This window comes from Marmota flaviventris, chromosome 3 (genome assembly GCF_047511675.1).
Source record: "Marmota flaviventris isolate mMarFla1 chromosome 3, mMarFla1.hap1, whole genome shotgun sequence".
In the NCBI taxonomy this organism is placed as follows: domain Eukaryota; kingdom Metazoa; phylum Chordata; class Mammalia; order Rodentia; family Sciuridae; genus Marmota; species Marmota flaviventris.
This window is the reverse complement of record NC_092500.1, coordinates 85,260,356-85,281,130: the sequence shown is the minus strand read 5'-3', so window position 1 is coordinate 85,281,130 and position 20,775 is coordinate 85,260,356. Positions and strand designations below refer to the sequence as shown.

At 34.9% G+C, this 20,775-nt stretch overlaps 1 protein-coding gene across 10 annotated transcripts in view; it reads right to left on the bottom strand.

The window, feature by feature from the left end:
* The window catches only part of Lmntd1 (lamin tail domain containing 1), a 383,372-nt gene that overhangs the window by 284,998 nt on the left and 77,599 nt on the right, over positions 1-20,775 (bottom strand). Inside the window, exon 1 of one of the 10 annotated variants that reach the window (XM_071610057.1) lies at positions 5,527-5,638. The exons of the other annotated variants lie outside the window; for them this stretch is intronic. The gene's annotated coding sequence lies outside the window, so the exon portion shown is untranslated. Of the gene's footprint in view, positions 1-5,526; positions 5,639-20,775 lie in introns of those variants that run through there. 10 annotated transcript variants of the gene reach the window in all.

Here is a 20,775-nt window from a genome sequence, read left to right as displayed (position 1 = left end):
TGCCCTATCTCATCTTGCTAAACTAAAATGCCAGCCTCATAAATTTTCAGACTATTTTAAAATGAGGAACTTTAATCAAAGCAGAAAACTTTGCTTCTAGTAAAGTTGGAGAATATTTTTCAAAAGCCTAATTTTATAGATTTTTCAAAGTGAAGAGCATTTCTATGTAGTCTTTGCCATAGAGTTTAATTAAATTCTCTTTAATATTAATCATTTAAATATTTTGTTCCTTTCTCCTCCATATCATTAGGTAAGTTATCTTTGATTCTAGATAACAAAAATGGAGCAGTACAACAGTAAAGGAATCTTTTTCTGATAACATTTCCAGGATCACTAAAATCAGCCTGGGGAATAGGCACGCCCAGAGCCCTCAGAGAAGCATTGAGAGGTTTCCTTCATAAGTGGTGTCCTTCAGACCTTTGCCCTGGACTTCACCCTGCAAAATCCCTGTCAGTTCCTTTTCTCTCCTTCTGGATTCAAAATAAAGCTTGTAGCCAAAATGCCCAGTGACAGATGGCTCATTTTGTGGCTGTAATGTCAGTGTTTGGGTCTCTGAGGAGATGATTCCAGGAATAGAAAGTGGAACATACTCAGGAGTGAATATAAAACAGAATCTAACCCAAGGAGCACTCCTCTATCATCTACAGAATAAAAAGCTCCTTTCTAAATTCACCCCCAACAGGGCGTGCCTCTTATCCCTCTCAATATGGCAACTGGTACATAGACTAAGGCATGGGGTCCTGTCTACAACCAGCTTGTTGATTCTGAATCTGCTCTTCTGTTTTCTCCTAAGAAAAAATAGGCATCATAATAGTTATTTACCTTCCAGAATTCTTGTGAGGTCCAAATTTGTAAAGGATTTGATTGAGTGCTTAGCTCTAGCTAAGCACTTAATAAACGGTAACTGTTATTTTCCTCCCACTAATAACTTGTCTTTGAATGAAGGAACAATGCATAACATTACATAAGGCAAGATGCACAACACAGAAAGTCTACTAATGGAAATGCTATTTTGTTAAGGTTCCTAATTCAGATGGAACTTAGACCAACTTAAGCTAAAGCCAGCATCTTATTATGTTAATGAAAGATCAAGGAATTTTCCCACTGAAACAGAGCTTGTGAGGCAATTCCTTGTTCTTTTCACAGTTGAGGTTTCTAAAGCTAAGAGAGATTGTGACTTATCGCTAATCAAATCTATGAAATATTTCTGATACAAATTTCCCACTTTGTATTGATTTGATTTTTTGTTTGTTTTATTTTTAGAAAAAAAAATGTATTAATTTTTCCATCACATGCATTTACATGGCATAATTTACAAAGCTCTGTATTCTTCTAACTTGGCACATTCTAATATTCTCTAAAGGTCTATATTTGTGTTGCTCTTTTCCAGTTTTTCTTGGCATCACTGTTTCACCATTTGGCAACTGACTCAACATAGTTTGATAGTTTTATCACCAGTGTCTAAATAGTACCACCCATCTGCATGTATTTCACAAGTGCCCATCTCTGCTCCATGCCTTTGCCTGGGTCTGTATCCTATGCGGGTACCTATTTGGTTGCTTCTGAAGAATGGTGATTCTCAGAATCTGTTAAAATCTTGACCTTTATTTGAGTTTAGTCACTGCCTATCATATTTCCTAACCTTCTTCCATCAAAATATTTTGCAAACTGAAGGCTACATAAAGTTCATCAGATTCATGTTCTCTGAAATATCCTCCTAAGCCCTCTCTCTCATGATTAGTTTGATCTTCATACCATTTATAGTTAATAATCATTAAGAGCCAGAATATTTACATATATTACTTTTAATTCTTATCATAGCCCTATATGTTCATAAATGCAATTATTCCCATTTTGTAGATGTAGAAACTGAGAATCAGGGATTTTAAGTAACTTCCCAAGAGCCCAGTTTTGGGTAAGTTATTTAAAAGTAGTCCCTTTTCCCATAAGCCAAGATGCATAAGAGGGTCCTGTGGTATTCGCAAAAGTGATCTGGCATGCTTATTAAAAGTCCATCCCAGACTTCATCCCCCAAATTCCAGCCCCAGCTCCCAGATTCTGATTCAGTGGGTGCACCCATGCTATGCCTTTCCATGGCTCTCCTGGACATTCTGGTGCAGGTCATCTGTGCAACACACCCTGCTCAGGAGAACCACAGCTTGGCTCCGCATCCCCAGCTATGCTCCCACTGCATAGAAACACCACACCACATTTCCTCCTTTTCTTCTCCTGAAAGTCATAAATGAACCAAGTACAAGTGCTGAGATTCACTTTTATAACAGAACCTAAACTCTGGGTGTTTTTTGAATTCAGGTTTCGGTGGGAGACAAAATTCTAGCCTGAGAATTGGTAGTCCTAATTTCTCTGTGGCATCTCTTTATTGACTTCTTGCATATCATCTGATAAAATAACCTCATTGTGTCTTTACTTGTCTCTTCTCTAAAGAACATGTGAAAATTCATGTCTACTATACAACCTAGAAAACTCTAAAGGGGAAACTGTGACCATGAGCAATGTATGCAAAGTCCAGGCAAAGATCATAGTATGAGTTCTCAAGATCAAATGACTCTCTGATATGTGTTGGACATGTTCATCTTGTCTGAATTGCCATTTACCTTACAAAACACAAGGAATAACACATTTGTTTGGAATTTGTAAGACCAGGGTGCATTATCTTGTAGTCTTCAAGTTTTATGCTCTTGGAAAAGTAATTTCAGGTCTATACATTTTATTTTTTCATATGTGAAATGGAAATAATAATATTACTTTAACCTCATGGGGTCTGTCACTTAGTACTTTGCATAAATGTACTGTGGCAAATTGTTCAGTCCAAATATTTGCAATAGCCTGGTTTTAAAATAGGAATAATCTCAGCCTATTCATTCTAGGTCTCTGCTGTATGTGGTACAACATTAGGTGCTACAGAAACAAATACGCCCCGACTTTTAGGGAAGTTACACTCAAATAGAAGAGATGTTCTTACATGATACCTAAGACAACTTACTTGGAGGGGGCTCTCAAGGTACTATTAAGGGGCAAAGCTAGACATAGAAAAGTGTATATAATATGATTCTCATATTTAAATTGATTTTCCTTTTTCTTTTTCTTTTTGGGAGATCAAACCCAGGGTTTTGTACTCCTAGGCAAGTGCTCTACCACTAAGCTGTATTCCCAGCCCTTAAAAAAATTTTAAATAATGACAGAGTATTTGTGTGTGTGTGTATACACACATATATATGTACATATACATACATATACACACATACACACCATATACATACATATAAAATAATGTGTATGTGTATATACATACACGTATACACATCATTAATCTAGGATGTTTTGTAGAAAGGATTAAGAAATAAAGGGAGAAACAAGGAAAATATATAAGCAATAATTTTACAGAGATGTATGCATAAGTTATACAACCCCATTTAAATAAATTTATGAATGAAAACAATCAAAATGCAAATAGAGGCTATCTCAAAGTAATGAGATTTAAGTGATATTAACTCTTTTTCTGTACTGTTAGAGGTTTTTACAATAACAAATATTATTTATAACAACTAAAAACATTTTAGGGAAGAGGGACTGAGCCAGATACACTCATTGTTGTACATGGTGTATATTGTTTTATTCCATCTTTTCTGAATTACCTCTAATAAGTATGAATTATTTTTAAGTGGAAAATTTATATTCTTTAAACAGATATTCTTAATAATCATAAAATACAGTGGAATAGAGCTGCTTCAGTTATCCAAGTAAAGCATACAATAAACTTGTTTTGCCAGAAGAAATTCACTGAATACTTTTTTCCCTTCTGTAAATGTTTTTTCAATTATGTAAATCATGTATCTGTTGAAAGAATCTAGTATTTTAAAAACTGTACAATGTGCTTTTACTTATGTTTTTCCAACCCATTATTATTTTCTACAATTCAACATGTCCAAACTGAACTCATTATCTTCTCTTCCACCTCTACTTCTCTTTGTCTCCTTTTTAAAAAGAGTGTCACCACTGTCCTCCAAGTCACCCAAATTGGACTGTCTAGAAGCTACCCTAGATTCCTTCCTTCAGTGTTGGCCCTCTGGATAAATAAGTCCAGCCTTGCTATAGATGCATATCCATATGTTTAATTTTTAAATCAGTTTCCCCCACCCCATCTCCACTTTAAAATGGATAAAATAATTCAACACATGTTCAAACTTCTTTACATACACACTCTATTAAAAGTTGTGGATTGTCTGCCTAAATTCACTTCTTTCAAAGAACCAATCTCTCCTAAAACATGTTGTCTTGAGGACTGTCAGTCCCTGTACTATGTCAGTCATTCACTGACACTACAAGCCAGGCAGTGAGAGAGCTCCGTCTCCATTAGTTGGTTCAGGGATGGGAACACAATAAGAAAAGCTTCAGGTATTTCATCCCAGGGCTTTTCTGCTAGCATTAGTGGAAAACTCTTTCTTGCTTTTGGTGGATATATAGATTAACTTAACAAACTCCTTTGTAAGATTTATTTCTTGAAAACTTTCTAGGATATCATGTTCCATTAATGCAGCCATGTTTAAACAGTGTAGAGACCCAGAGCAATTGAATTATTTTAATTATCATACACATATGTTTTCATCTAGTTTAGGAACCAATTCCAATTTTACAAATATAGCCAGATTAAGTGGTGCTTTGTGATGATTTCTGCCTTTTTTATCAGTATGTTGGTGCAAAAATAGAAAGCTATTAATTTCAACTCTTATTTTCAAGTAAGCTAGAGATCTTTATGTTTTCACACCCCACATTATTGCTGTAACAATTGTTTATTTTGTTGCTGTACTTTTTGGTCATTAATAATCTGCATACAAAGGACATATCTTAAATGTATAATTCAATAAGTATTTATAACTGAACACTACATTTTATATGCTACTGTATATTTGGTATGTACATAACTAAATTTAAGATGTCCAAGTAAGGACCATGTTTTCACTTTCCACAGCACCCAGTTCAATTCTAAACCGAACAGTAATCACCTAGGCAGATGTAACTGTTCTTTACCTACCAAACAGGCATTTTGTATCAGGTAGTCACCAGGTAGAAAGGCGTAAGTTTACTTCAGCACATTCATTTAAAACCTTAATCACACTAATCACTAAAAACTGTCTAGTATTTATAGATACTGTTATTATTTCAGTTTCATTGATTAGGAAACTGTGGTGAAGAGTGATTGAAAATTGACTGACATCAAATAGCCAGTGAATTGAAGAACAAGTCCACAACATAAAACTTAATATCCAGGAAAAAACAAAAAATAATTTAAGTCATCTAGTCCCTCCACTGTGACACTATCTTTTCTTCAAGACTGAAAAAATATCCAGCAATTTTTCTTGAGATTGAGGGATAGGAACACATTTTCCTTTAGTAAACATTAGTGATGATTCAGACCTGGAGGAGGAAGGAGTCAAGTAAACTCTAACAACACATCAAATTCTGCAAAGACAACAAACAAGACTACATGTTATAAATCTGACATACTTTTTTATTGAAGGCCTTTTCCATTTATTCCTGAATCCAGATCACCTTGGCAATACTGGCTTCTTTTCCATGTTGCTGCTTATATGGAATCTCTAGGATATTTGGGGGGCTCTTCCAGATGGGTGGGACTGTGCTTCTGGTGATCAGCAGCCTTTCCTTGTCTCCCAAATGCCTCAACAAGCAGATGAAGGAGAAAGTGAGATTCCCCTTGAGGCCAATGAGACCATCCCAACCCACAAACCCACAATGTCACATTTATTCAAATTGCTTAAGGTAAAGAAATTCTTTAGATTCTTGGATTACATGCCTAAAATAAACCAAATTTTTTTCTTAGATATATAGTTTAAAAAGCTATGAACACTACCAAGAGATTATGAGTGATATATCAAATTCTAATTCAGATTTTATTGTGGCTATTTCTCTTAAAAATTAAAAACAGTAGGCATTAGTGACTTGGTGTCTACCTTTATTTGGTTATGCTCTACTTAATATAGCTAAGATGAGGAAAAAAAATAGTGATATTTTAAACATAGTCAAAGTGAAAAAATTAATATGTATACTAATTTGATATTTCTGTCATGTAATGCTCTAAAGAATGCAATGGAATTAGAATGTCTTAATTATGAGCTATAGAGAACTCTTCATGTAGATGTCATAGATAAATAAATAGATTATACATCTGTACACAAAGAAGATAAAATAGAATTTAAAATAATTTTGAATATATTATAATTACATTTAATTCATCATTTTAACTGAATATTTAACAGATTATGTTTCAAAATGAGATTTTCATTTTCTCATTACTAAAAAAGAATGGAATGACCCCTATCTCAATAAACCCATGAGCTCAGAAGATACAAAATAACTAATGCAACAATCCTGTAATAGAGGCATAAACAAATGGAAAGATGTCCACATAACATCAGCTACACAGTCCAATTTAACTTTGTTTTTAAAATTTCAGAGACATGATTCAAACTTTAAGTGGGGAAGTCTACTTTGCTCACCCTGAATGGATGGGGAGTAAAATTCAGAATGAGATTAAGTAGAGTCAACCTACTACAGCTAAGAAAAACCAAATGAATTAAAGTGAATGCAGATTTCAGATGGTGTTTCAAATACTTCTAGAACCCATCTCTTATGTGTTCATGGAACAGCAAGTGGGATACAGGGTAGTGCAGACCACCTTCAGGGGGTGGGAGAGGTAGGCAAGGAGGAGAGTGTCCTACAACTTCTGAACAGGTGGACAGTCTTCTGTCTGTACTCCTTGAGTAGAGAACTCACTTTGTTATGTTTCCCATCTGCTGCTATTTGTGCTGGTATTGATCTCAAATACCCTGATGGAGCGAGCCCTGCATTATCCAGGCTTTACCATATTGGCAACCACACTGTTTTGAGTTGGGGTTAGCTTAAAGGGATATATTATTGATCCAACAGGCATTTTCTATGCTCCCTTGGACCAAGACAGTAATTTCAAATGTGACTGCAAAAAATGGTCATATGTATAATAATGGATGTTATAAACGTAAATGGTGTTTGTAATTCAGTTGGTGGTGATCTATCACTTGTTTCATTTGCATCCCTGTGGAAACAGTCTAATAAAGTGTTTATTTTCTCAAAAAAAAGAAATAAAAAAGTATGGAAGATGTAAAAGGCAATGATACACTGTTCACAATAGAGACAAATATGGCCTTAACCATTAAGAAATATCTCTTGCTCTTTTATCCCCCCAAAAGTCTGTTGATGAGTGTTTTTCAAATCAAGTAATAGCAACCACATCAAGCATGCCATTCGATATTTGCTTTAATAACTTGATGATCTAAAGAACATGAAGGGATGATAACTCCATTAAGCTATTCACCCAAACTCCTCTGCCTGCAGCCTTATAAGTAACAGGAAGTCCCAATGGTATATCCCATAATACATTTTCTTAGCAAATGTTTTTGGAGAATTGGGTGAGGAAGAGGGCAGTCATGAGTCTGCAGTTCTATTTAAGCACAGTCATAAAATTTGAAGGAATAAGAGACTTCAGAAGTCATCTCATCAAATGTCTTCATTTTACAAATGAAGGAACTGAACTTGAAGGAGCTCAACAACCCCACAGAGTGATGAAATAAATTCACAGTTAAGTTATAACCTTAACCCATGTCAACTGACTCTGAAGATTACTAAAATTTTTTAAGCATAGTATTTTAAGTATACATATATATAGCATAAACTGCATATAAGCACTAGGTCGGGTGCTTTATATTAATGTTTCATGCCATAAACATTAATCCATTTTACCCCAAATGCTCTTGACAAAAGGAGAAGTAAATGAGAAATAGGCCCGTCTTTGCAGAGACAAAGGCTTAACTTTAAATCTCTCAATCAATGAATGGGATTAATGTGATCCTGTGGCTCTAGAACTTTCAGCCACCCTCCTGTAGCCAAGGTTAATCTTCACTGAGAATAGACTGAATTTTAGGCTTCAGTTGTTTTTACAATTTTCCAGTCAATGGCTATTATGGATTCCTAAACAATCACGCACTTGAGGTGCCAAGATGACATGACCACAAATTCAGAGAAACAATAGATAACAGAAAAACAGTTCAGGAGAATCAGGCTAATGTTCAAGGAAATAAGACATGCATGAGACTGGGTACTCTAAGAGAGAATTGGAAACTTCAGAATAAATGGAAATTCTGGAACTAAAGAATACATTAACCAGGATAACACTTCAATGGAAATCATTCAACTGGGTAGAAAATTAGAAAATCAGAATATACGTCAGAAGAAAATATTCAGATGAAGTAAAGACACATACAAAGGTGGAAACTAGAGCAGATAATTTAAGATATCCTGAAAAACTCTAATCCTTGTTATTAAAGTTCTAAAAAAGAAGAGAGGGAATAAAGCAGAAGCAATATTTAAAACTACTATGATTAAGAATGTATAAAACTGACTCAAGACATAAAGATGGAAGAAACTCTATAAACTCCGAGGACAAATAAACTGAAAAATCCCAGAGATACATAATAATAAAAACACTGAAATCCAAAAACAAAGAGAAAAATCTTAAAAGCAGCCAGAGAAATAAAAGAATGTCTTTGAAAAAGCAACAGAAACAATGGTTATACATCCTTTTACTATTTGGCTTGCTGATTAGAGCAGAAACAGGACATAGAGACTAAAGAGGACCCATGAATGGTATCTGGGGTATGGACTCTATTCTGTTTCTTTATCTGTTGTTCTATTTCTTTATGGTCTTTCTACTGTAATAACTATTCCAGCTATAATATGTGTATTTAATATTTTATATGTATTCAATAATTTAAATATTTATATATTTATATTTTCCTATAAATATTAAATGTTCTTATTTGCTTAAAAAAACTGAGACTGTTCTCTTGATTGTGCTTTCTTACTTTCAAATATTAGAGTGGATCGTGGATCAGGACTCTCCTTTTTTTGTTTTTGTTTTTTGGTACCAGGACTGAACTCAGGGGTACTCAACCACTGAGCCATATCCCCAGCCCTTCTTTGCATTTCATTTAGAGACAGAGTCTCACTGAGCTGCTTAGCACCTCACCATTGCTGAGTCTGGCTTTGAACTCTCAATCCTCCTGCCTCAGCCTCCTGGGCTGCTGGGATTACAGGTGTGTGCCACCATCACCCCCACACACACTCACCCCCTATCATGACTCTTCTGAAGAGTCCCAGAGACATCTTCCCTGCTGTTCACTCTGCCTGGCTGCATCCTCATCTTCAGGACCACTTTGCAGGACAATGGTTCAAACACACAGGGAAGCTAAGCTTGGTTCACCATGAAACTATGACATCAATAAGGGGCAAATATTGTTTGTTTTTTTTTTTTCTAAAACGTGTCTGTGTTACATAGACAATTTGTCTAAATTCCATTTTGAAGTAAAATAAAACAAAAACTAAAGAGCATGGGAAGTGGTAGTCTTTCAGGAAACAACCTTAGAGCCCCCCACTAACACCTCTGCATTTCTATTTTTTAAGTTTTCCTGCTGTGCTTCTGCAAACATGAAATTGAATGAGGGAGATTTATGTATGTTCCCAAATACCGTTTTGTCAACAAACCCAATTCTTGATCTAAATTCCTAAAAATATCTTCTTTCCAACCTACGCATTTTTATTTTTTATTTGGTTCCACTGCATTCTACATCAAAGCAATAGTTCTCAGACTCCCTTTCACATCCCTAAATCCTGTTGCCTTTATTCAATTTCTTCTTACTCTAATCTGATGTTTTCATTTTTATGGTCCATTCTACTCTATTTTCTTTGGTGACAGAGAGCATTACAAATACCCTCGGCCCTGCCCCGGAGACTATTATAACTCCTTCTGCCTATATCAGCTTTCTTGTTCTGCCCTTTTGTCTCACAGAGCTAAACTAAATCCCATATTTATACAATAGATAATACTATCTATTTCATATACATTTGCCAAAGACATGGAAAGCTATATTTGTTAATTCATGGATATATTTGAGACTTAAACTAATATTATGGATTCAATGGCATTTTCTTACATATCTAGCAATGACTTCTTTTAAAAAGATCACTAGACAGTGAATTATAATAAATGGCAAATACACAAAAACTTCATATAATTATGACTGATAATGTGTGATATTATCATTATCACAGACATAATGATCATAAAGATAATGATGATTAAATCTATGAATTAAATATCACTATACCTTGTATACATACAAAAAAAATTGTGACTTCCCTGGATGATGGTAAGTGGAACAAGTCTTGGAGGATGATTATTTTGTAGTCAGGCCACTAATACTCTCTTTTGCACAAACTCATGCTTAGTGATTTTGAGCCTGTTATATTTCCAAAGCTATTGTCAGATGTCAGTCAATACATAAAAAATATGAAAGAGGAAAAATAGAACAAGCATCTTGAAAGATCACCAAGTAGCAACATAATTTTCTATTGCCAACTTCTGGAAAGCTGAAAGTAATTTCCACTACATTCTGAATTTTAGATGATCTAGATTTACACTTACTTATGAAAGTGCATTTTTCGGTTATTGTCACTTATTGCTCATGGAGCCAACAAGAGTTTAAGACATTGTTCATATATGTTGGTAGGAGTAGTTGGGAGTATTAATTGTTTATTTCCTTTTTTGTTTCTTTAATACTTTTTTGTTTGTTTGTAGCACTGGGGATTGAACTCAGGGCCTTTCACATGGTAGACAAGCACTCTACCACCGAACTACACCCCCAGCCCTTCTTTCATATTTTTTTGGACATCAGAGAACAAAAGCATCACTGTCCCTGATCAAAGGAGGAAGGGAGCATAAAGCAAAAACTGTGGCCAAAGTCAGAACACGTCAGAGAAATTGGAAAAACTGCTTTCATTCATCTATTATAACCCTAGCTTTGGTGAGAATAAAAAAGAGATATTGTTCTTTTGAGTCCTGGAAAAAAAAAAGAAGTCTAAGAAATGAATTTGTGGAGTCATGATTAATTTAAGAAAATAACTTGAATAAGAACAGCTAAGATTTACTTTGAAGTTTGATCAATGGAATTTTACTGATGCTATTTTTTTACAGGGAAAATAATTTATATTCGTTTGCCATTAACTTGGTCAAATAACTTCATTGCCACCTTTTTTTTACAAAGACAACTAACAATAAAATTATGATAGAATTGGAAAATACATATTGAGGTCCATGAATCCTTTTCAATACTAGAGGAAATCCTAGAGATAGAAAAAGACCCAGGATTCCAGAGCCATACTGTGGGTTCAAATCCTGGCTCTGTCACTTACTAACAGTGTGACCTCAGGCAATTTACCTGAACTCTGTGCCTCAGTTTCCTCATCTGTAAAATATGGTAATACTAGCATATAACCCATATAGTGCTTATAAAAATTACATTAGTTAATAAATGTAAGACATTTAAAACAATGCACTTGTTTGAAAAAAAATAATAATTTCAAAATAATATTTGATTAATTATAGCACTCATTTCTGGTTTCAAAAATAATCTTAAAGCTAAGAACAGGAAAAAAGTGTTCTTGCACCAACTAAGAGTACTTCTAATGGAAAGTAGCAGGAAAACCCTATGAAAGGTATTTAAGCTATACAAATATTTGTGTTTATGTTACAAGAATTTCAGAAGCAGATGGTTTCAAAACTGGGTCAGTGACCCAAAAATATAAACCAGGACTCAGACTCATTTATGTTCTGACCAGGCTTAGCAATGGGCCCTTCATTCTCATGCTAGTTTCTAATGATCAAGATGGGTAGCACCTCAGCTCTAGGCATCAAGATTCATATAGGGAAAGGAAAACCCCAGCGAGGTCTCCACTCACACATGCAGTAACACCTGTTCCTGCAGAGGATGCAAATGGCCACCTCTTAAAGACTCAGACACTTCCCCTTCACATAGGAAATAAAGCCTGTGTTCAGCCACCGCAGTGGGGGGACTCTGAGTGGCTGCCAGGTTAGCCCACCAGGCAGGGTCTGCCACCTTGAAAAAGAGAATCCATATCAGAGACCAAAGGCAAATGTTGCAACTTTGAAAGTATTCTGATTAAAACCCCAAACAAGAAAATTCTGCTAACTGCTTTTCAGCATTTTTATGGAGGCCCTAACCAAAGACCATAAGTCAAGAAAATAACCTGGAAAATTGAGCATTAAAATTAAATAATAAAATTAAAATTCAGTTCTTCAGTCTCATTAGCAATATTTGAAATGCTTGACAGTCACAGGTGGCTAGTGATTACCATAGTGATTACCAACACAGAAAACATTTCAAACATGACAATGCTATAGTTTAAAGAGAAAGTAGTATCTATCAACCTTAAAATGTGAATATTTGAAGGGACAATAATCTGTCTTACCAAAATACACAAGTACACAAAATATATATTTCAAAATTGCAGCATTACTAGCAGTACTCAAAAACTGGAAATGAGGGCTGGGGTTGTGGCTCAGTGGTAGAACGCTAGCATGTACCTAGCATGTGCGAGGTGCTGGGTTTGATCCTCAGCACCACATAAAAACAAATAAAATAAAGGCATTGTGTCCAACTACAACTAAAAAAACTATTTAAAAAACTGGAAATGATAAAGTGTCCATAAAAGAAAGACCACTTAATAAATTATAATATTCATATTATAACAAATCATGCAACGATTTGAAAGATCCACATCAATCTATGTGTACTCACAGGAAGGATATTTACAAGACATATATTGTTGAGTGACTTGAACAAGTTATAAGTCACATATACAATATGATTTCACATTGATTTAAAATACATTTTATATAATTTATAAAATATGCATACACATTTTTGCATACATTTCAGAACTGAGACTAGGGCAAAGTAAGTGAGGTACTGGGATGCACAATTGTAAGGCATTTACTCTCTGCATCTCCTTAAATTTTAGACCCTCCATTCCTCATTCACTGTACCCAAGTCCTAGCCCTGATATTTCTGCAAGGAAATAGAAAAATGTTTGAGAAGAACCACACACAAGAATTCTTTTCATTCCTATTACCTTCCATATTATCTGATTTTTTTAAAGAAGGAGATGATCTGAAGCATGTCATATATCAAGACCTGCACCCAAGGGACCAGTGGAGATCACCTTCCAGTGATCAAAACATTGATATTCGAGCTAGTTTTAACATATCCAGTTGCACATCATTTCTGAAAACTTTCATTTATTTTATTCATCTTTTGACCCTTTGATTACAGGAAATACTACCATTACTTCTACTGTATAAATATTCAGACTATCTCCTATTGGTAATTTTTCATGTCATATTCTCAACGCTTATTAGTAGTAACTCTTTCATGTCAGTTTCTACGTAATTACCATCCAATCAACATAGTTTAACAACTCTTTAAAGACACAGAAAGTGGTCAATTGGGCAAATATTTATAGTAGTTCAGGTCACTAGTCTACATACAGATGCTCCTGATAATTATAGAATTTCCAACATGAATGTAACATCAGTGTTTTTATTCAACATCTCTACATTTTCAAGGTGCATGCCCTTAGCTGTTGTTCAATTTTTTAGCTTTACATGATTATTTCAAATAAAAATTAATAACCTTACCATTCAGGATTATATTTGCTGTATCCAGTTTTCTTTAGTAATTAGAGCTAACAATCAGCTTAGCTTTATTTTAGTATGTATTCTTTCCATAAGTCTGTAACTTGAGATAAAGACTAGGAAGTGTGTCCTATGTTTTGTAATGATAATAAATCAACACAGTCCCCTTTTGTATGTTATCTCCATATGGTATGAAATATTTCCATTGTGTTTTCTTGTTTTTCAAAGACAAGGCTAAAAGTTTACTTTCTGGTTTGTTTTAAAACCTTTTAAAGATGTCCGTAAAAAATCCAACCCATAATTCCACTATCCAGGTTTATGATTACAAATAAATAAATGACTCATATAAATAAAAACCTATTTCAAAATGAAGATAATGTCATTTTTACTTTTCCCAAGTGTATTTTTTTTAAGACAAATGCAGTGTCTCTGTGTGGTTTCAGCATGTCACAATGGTCAGTTTGCACAAGAGGAAAAACCTTTATCTAAGTAAGCCAGCTGTTTGGTCACTATGTTACCAAACAATGGATTCAATCATTTTTCCTAATGACTTGATCAACTTCGGTAACATGAAAATATCAATAGCCACTTAGAAGTTAAAGATGATATCAATCTATACTTTTAACTAAAATTCCATTTCAATCAGGTTTTTAGTATTTCTTTGGATAGTAAACAAACTAAATCAATATTTTTAATATTAAATATACAGGCTTACTTCTTTAGATGCTTATTTGTGAGGTTTTTCTACATTCTGGGTTGAAGGAAGAAAGAAGTAATTTTAAGGAAAAGATATTTAACTATTTTTAAACTAGACTCATTTTATTTCATTACTGTGGTTCTTTTTGGGCTGGATTAAGTTGCATGAAAAATACCATCAATGTGATTTTTAATATTCACTATTGGCCTTGAGAAATTTAAATCTTTTGAAGTCTTTATGCAGTTCATTGCTCATTTCCATCATTATAATCACAGGAAGAATTTTATTAATAATCTTCATTAAATATTTTAGATGTTTCCTTCTGGACCTCAGTTTACTAGGTTGAAGGATGAAAGAAATGATTTCTGTAGGCCTAAAATTCTACTTATTTTAATTTTAAAATAATCTCATAAAAGTAATTCTTGATTCTTGTGCTATTCAATGTACACAAAAAAAATATTTTTAAATTTTTACCCAATTACCACATTTTTCTACCACTATTAGAAAAGTTACTTATTACTACCACTAATTGAATTAGATATATTAATGAGGCATCTTATTGTGAGGGACAAAAACAGTTATCACATTAGTTTAGGCAAAAGCAAAACTCATGTCTCATACGTGATAGTATGATAGTATTACTATCATTGGGTCAAGGAGGATCAAAATGTTTAAATATATCTGTTTTTTGTTTGTCTATACCTCCAAGCTCCTCTTTTGTGTTGGATTCATTTATAGCTGTATTTCCTATGTGTAACAACTTAAGGTTGCCATTAATTACATTCATCTTTATGGCCTATGAACTTAGTAATCCCAACTGTGGAAAATTTCCCATCTTTTCTGATAGCTCCAGAAGCTCTAGGTTGGATTCCAATCTGACTCAGGCCATGTAGGCAAATCTTAACCAATCCCAGAGGTCAAGAGAATCTGTATTCTCATTGGCCAGGCTGGATCATGTACTCTATCCCCCAAATCAACTATTAATAGTAGTTGTCTTTTGGTTTTTGCAGGGGATTGGCTCCTGAACCTCTGTAGATATTCAAATATGTAGATGTTCGAGTTCCTTATATAAAATGGCAGTGTTTGCATATAAACTCGGCACATCCCCCTTTGTATTTTAAACCATCTCTAGATTATTTTTCTCCTACCACAATGTAAATGCTGTGTAAATAGTTGTTATACTGTATTATTGAGGGAATAATAACAGGAAAGAGTCTGTACATGTTCAGTGCAGACAATTTTTTCCAACTATTCTTGATCTGTGGTTGGTTGAATCTACAAATATGGAACTTGCAGATATGGGGAGCCAACTGTAAAGTCACAAAGTCATTCAGAGTGGAATCATGTAGATTCAGAGTGGAATCATGTAGATTCAGAGTGGATAGTTCCTCCAAAGGACTAGGTTTTATGTTTAAGAAGAAGTAGCACTGAACAGGTAAACCACTAGACAGCCACTGTGCTAATTCCTGATAGCATCCTATCAATCTGAATCCCTAAACAACACATTCTAGTATTCAATCCATTCGTGCAGCTGTTGTTAATGTAGTTGAGTCCACGATGTATACTTTATTGCATTGACTTAATATTTACCATTGTATAGTGCTTTTCATGCAGTGAAGAAATATTTTTTAAAGAGAGAGAGAGAGAGAGAGAGAGAGAGAGAGAGAGAAATTTTTAATATTTATTTTTTAGTTTTCGGCGGACACAACATCTTTGTTTGTATGTGGTGCTGAGGATCAAACCCGGGCCGCACGCATGCCAGGCGAGTGTGCTACCGCTTGAGCCACATCCCCAGCCCCAATGAAGAAATATTTTTAAAACAAATATAGAATATGTTCTATTATATACATTCTTTTATTAAAATTTACATATTATTTTCAACTTTTCTACTTCTGCATTATGTAATTTACAATTTAATATGATTAACAAATCAGTAAATAATATTTACTTGTTCATTTTCTAAAGTTCTAAGATCTGAAGTTCGACAATTTTTTTTTTACTTAAATTCTTTTATTATTAAGCTCTTCATGAAAAAAACTTTTAAAAACCATGTTCATTGCTCCTAATACCATATTTAAGAATCTTCTTTGTGAAATCCTGATCGAATCTACCTACTTACAATAAAATCCTTACATTCTTACCAACTAAAGAGTCTTGTACAAGGTCTAACTCAACAGCTAGATTCTAAGATGCTTATTTTTTTATTTTGAAAATTAATTTGGAACAACCACACCTTTTAAATACATTTTTAAGCAGTATTTAAAATTGTCAATAATGAAATCAATGTAGTATCCTAATTCAGAGCTATAATTGTACTTTCCTCAGCATCTTAATTGTATATAATTGATAATCTTCATCATTTATCCAAAATATGTTTACTATGAGTTAATAAGTTCTTTAGAAAACCCTTCACCTAAGTGATCCTCCTCAGACAAGAGCCACTGCATTTTAGGTAGACATAATTATTTCAGATGTAAATAAGAACAGATTGGAGTCTAATGTGATTCCCAGAACCAGATATTCTTAGCTTACAAAAATTCTTACATTGTAATTAAACACTATTTGACAACTTTCAGCCATCAGGGGGCCAATTTACCAAATTAGTCACCATAAAGAACAAGTAATATAATCTTTCATTCCTTTCATTCTTTAAGATGCATACACTTATTTCTCCTAGTAGTTAACCAGATTCTGAGTGGTTGATATTTAGCTTCTTAGGGTGAATTATGTTGATGCCTGCAGTAAGTCAATGGTTCTAATATGAGGTATGTGGTATTAGATATAAACCAGTCACTTCCTCTGTATGAAACATTTAAGGAAGCTATCGTAATACTCATCACTTACACTAAATATGTGTGTATGTGCATATAATATACATAAATATTTAATATTTGCTCTGCTGAATATGAAGGTTCTTGGGGCCTTCTAATGGGAAAAAAATCTTAGTAGATGCATTCAGCTCTTTTGCATGAGTAAAAGTCTAATAGGAATAATGAGAAGGTCACCCTAACTATAACCCTTCCCTGGATGTAAGAGATTGATGAGACCATTCCATTGGAATATGATTTTGAGAAAAGCAAAGGCTGTGGACAGAGCACATGCTTTGATTCTCCAGCCTATCCTTGGTTCTTCCCTTTAAAGATATTTTCCCAGATGCCACTATCCTGAGCGTGGTACCTATGTTCAGGGGTACTGATCCACATAGTGGAGTAAGAACAGGCAGACAGGTTTCATTTCACAGGTTGGACAAATAGGATCTGACTCTGGTGAGCAGCCGCCCAGAGTGTGGCCTGAAAGTCCATTCACAGTGGGAAGAAGAAGGAGTAAACACGCTGCTGAGAGCTTGGGCTCTGTGTGTGGCAAAGCTAAGATACAGGGCAGCTTGGCCAATAACAAACTGAGTGTAGGGAAAAGGTTGCCTATGTTTCCATATCTGCTTTCCTCATCTATAAAGTGGAATAAAACAGTATTTATCTTGCAGGATTATTGTAAATCCCTGGCACATAATTTAATATCCAATGCAGAGTAAGGGAAAAGCAGTTCTCCAGAGAACTGAGGGTAGTGTTATGAAAACTAATACAAGGTAGGCAAGAAGTAGTTTGAAAAAACTGGGTGTCCCTGTATTAAGTCAGCCACATTGTCACGAAGGCTGGAAATGGGGATATGTCTATACCTACTGGATGGCCACCTTTCTAAAAATGGAACATGGGACCACAGTACAAGGCACCACTGAGATGACTTCAAGGTTCCTCCAGCAAAGTTTAATCATAAACTAAAAATTGATATAAAATTAACCCTCTAGTTTGATAAAGATTTCCCTAAATCATCTGGTCTATCTCCCTTTCACTCAGCAGAATTTAATTTAAACATCTCAAGATATAACATGACCTTAATTTCAACAATCTGTAGAGAAATAACTTTCACAACCTCTCTCAACAAGTTATTTTAGCAGCTCACAATCTCCAAAGCATAAAAAAGTTGATTTCATGTACAATGACCATTCCTAATGCTTAATGGTATTCTGTCTCTAATGGCCACTTACTCTTTCTGAAGGGATTATTTCCCAGAACCAACTACCAGATCAGTAAATTGAATCCTTAATGAGAAAAATGTATACTGTTATGAAAGGTTAAGTTTCCATATAAAACATCGTATTTCCAACATTCCAAATTGAAACAGAGGATGTAGAGTTAAGTTTCAAACTTCTTGCAGTTCAGAATGATATTCATCAAAGATAGTTTCTTATTATCTCCTCTACAGTATCACTTGGTTTCCTTGTCCTCAGCCCAGCTACACATTGTTATCTCCCTAGGAGCACTTAAAAAAAATTCCCTTAGGAATTTGAGTTATATATGCAAAGGAGTGAAATATTCTTGTACCTTTCTTTTGTTCTTTGCTTTTACAACTGAGTCACTTTGAGAAAGATTATGGTGTGAACATGATCTCCTCTGTTAAGAATACTTAAGTGATTACATAATGGTTCTGTCTTTTCCTTGAGTGATTTAGAGAGGAAATGATATACTAACTCCTACATTTACTATGCAATGGTCTAATAAATTGTATTTGAAAATTATTAAGACTATTTTTGCCAACTAGTGAACTTTTTTTTTTTTGCTATAAACCAAAGAAGACAAGAATTTCTACGAAAGCAATTAATGAGCACTTTTCACCTTCCATGAAGAAATGCTTTTTCTATTTATAACAACACTTACCAGTGTTTTAGGTATCCATGCTTGAACCTAGCCATCTCTACCACAATGCCATAAAATGATTTTTATTTTCAATTTGTAACTAAAAATACCCCATTTGGTGGGGTGGGGACTGAGTAACTAATGTCTCCTCTCTGCTGAAGTGACTGTCATCTGAGATTCTCTCTGTGAGCTTTTGTCTCTGCTGTTTCTGGATCTGTCCAGGATCCTGCCTCTCCCTTCTATTCACTGAAATTTCATTTAATAAATATTCATGAGGCATTTAACATGTGCAGGCAGTATTTAAGACTGCAGACCTCAGGCTATGAGCAAGGCAGGCAAGACTAGCCTGGTTTTTAGGAGATTACACTTTAAAAGCAGAGACAGAGGATAAATGACAAATTAGTAAACAAGAAAATAAATACCAAGCAGTACAGACAATATAACATCTTGTGATCCTGTATTGTATGGAATACACTTTAGGAAATTCTGTTATACTGTATATTCCCCTCTTTGGTTATCACATATTCTAAAATGACATAGTTGTATTCTTCCAATATATCTTTAATTTTCCCCTTCCCCACAAACTCCTGTAGAATGAGGACTGACTTAACAGCAGACAGGATTTCATCTACTGAAAACTCACTCAATTACCTCTTTATGTTCCATTGAGAAATGTCGAATGGGGAAGGCCATAAAAGTTCAGAAGAATCTAGTCTTTCTTGCTATTTTCTCCTGTTGCTTTTGGGTCGTTTTCTGTTGCCTTTGACTAAAGTTTCTTCATGTTCCAGCTCTTTCACTGACCAAAGGTATTTTCCAATTCTTTTCATTAACTTAAATATTCTTTGCCTTAACAGTTCCTGAACTCAGTTCACCCTGTGCCATTTTCACTTCTTAAGTATTGGTGATAGATTTGGTGACTCCAATATGAGTGACATGGCTCCCGACTACCAAACTGCACAGCTGGCCTACCACTTCCTGCCAAGAAGCAGCAGTGGAATAGCTGAGTGACTGCCAGGGTGAGTAGCAGCCTGGGGCCACATGGAGCCCACCACACAGGCTTGCCAACCCATCATCCCTCAGCAAACATGTCTCGGCACAGTATGGACCCCTGCTGAAGCTCCTAACAGTGCTGCAGACCCTTTGGCGCACCTCAAACACCTACTCCATACCCTTCCTGAACTGCCCTGAGAAAACAGAAATGGCTCAGATGTGAATGAAAGCTGGGACTCTAGAACAGACCTACAAGGTTAGTACATTTGGACCCATAGCACTGGTACTTCCTTCAAACCCTAATTAGCACAAGTTTGGACCAATAGCAGTGAACCAAGTACTATAAACTAGAATGCTTAGCTGGAGATGAGTTATATTTGTTTGTCAACAAATCCTACTCTTACATCCACTCATCTTGGGCTGTAGGTTTCATTCTCTGAATTCACAAGACAAGAACCTTCATAGAAGAAACTGAAGATGCAAATCTGGAGGGCATGGCCTGATGCAGAGGCCTGCAGTCTGTGCAGACCCCACCTGCCAGCAGAAGCAGTGAATTGAGTTCATCTCAAAACTCTGGTTTCATTAGGACTGGGGGGGGGGGGGGAATGCTACTTTAAACTCTTTGTAAATAAATACTCTTCAAGCATTTGTGGAATATCTACTGTGTTCTATATCATGCTCAGGTTACAAAGATGAAAAAGGTAATGGCTCCTATTCTAAGAAGCTTACAGTCCAAGGTCTGCGGTGAGTTGGTTAAACAAAAAGAAAATATT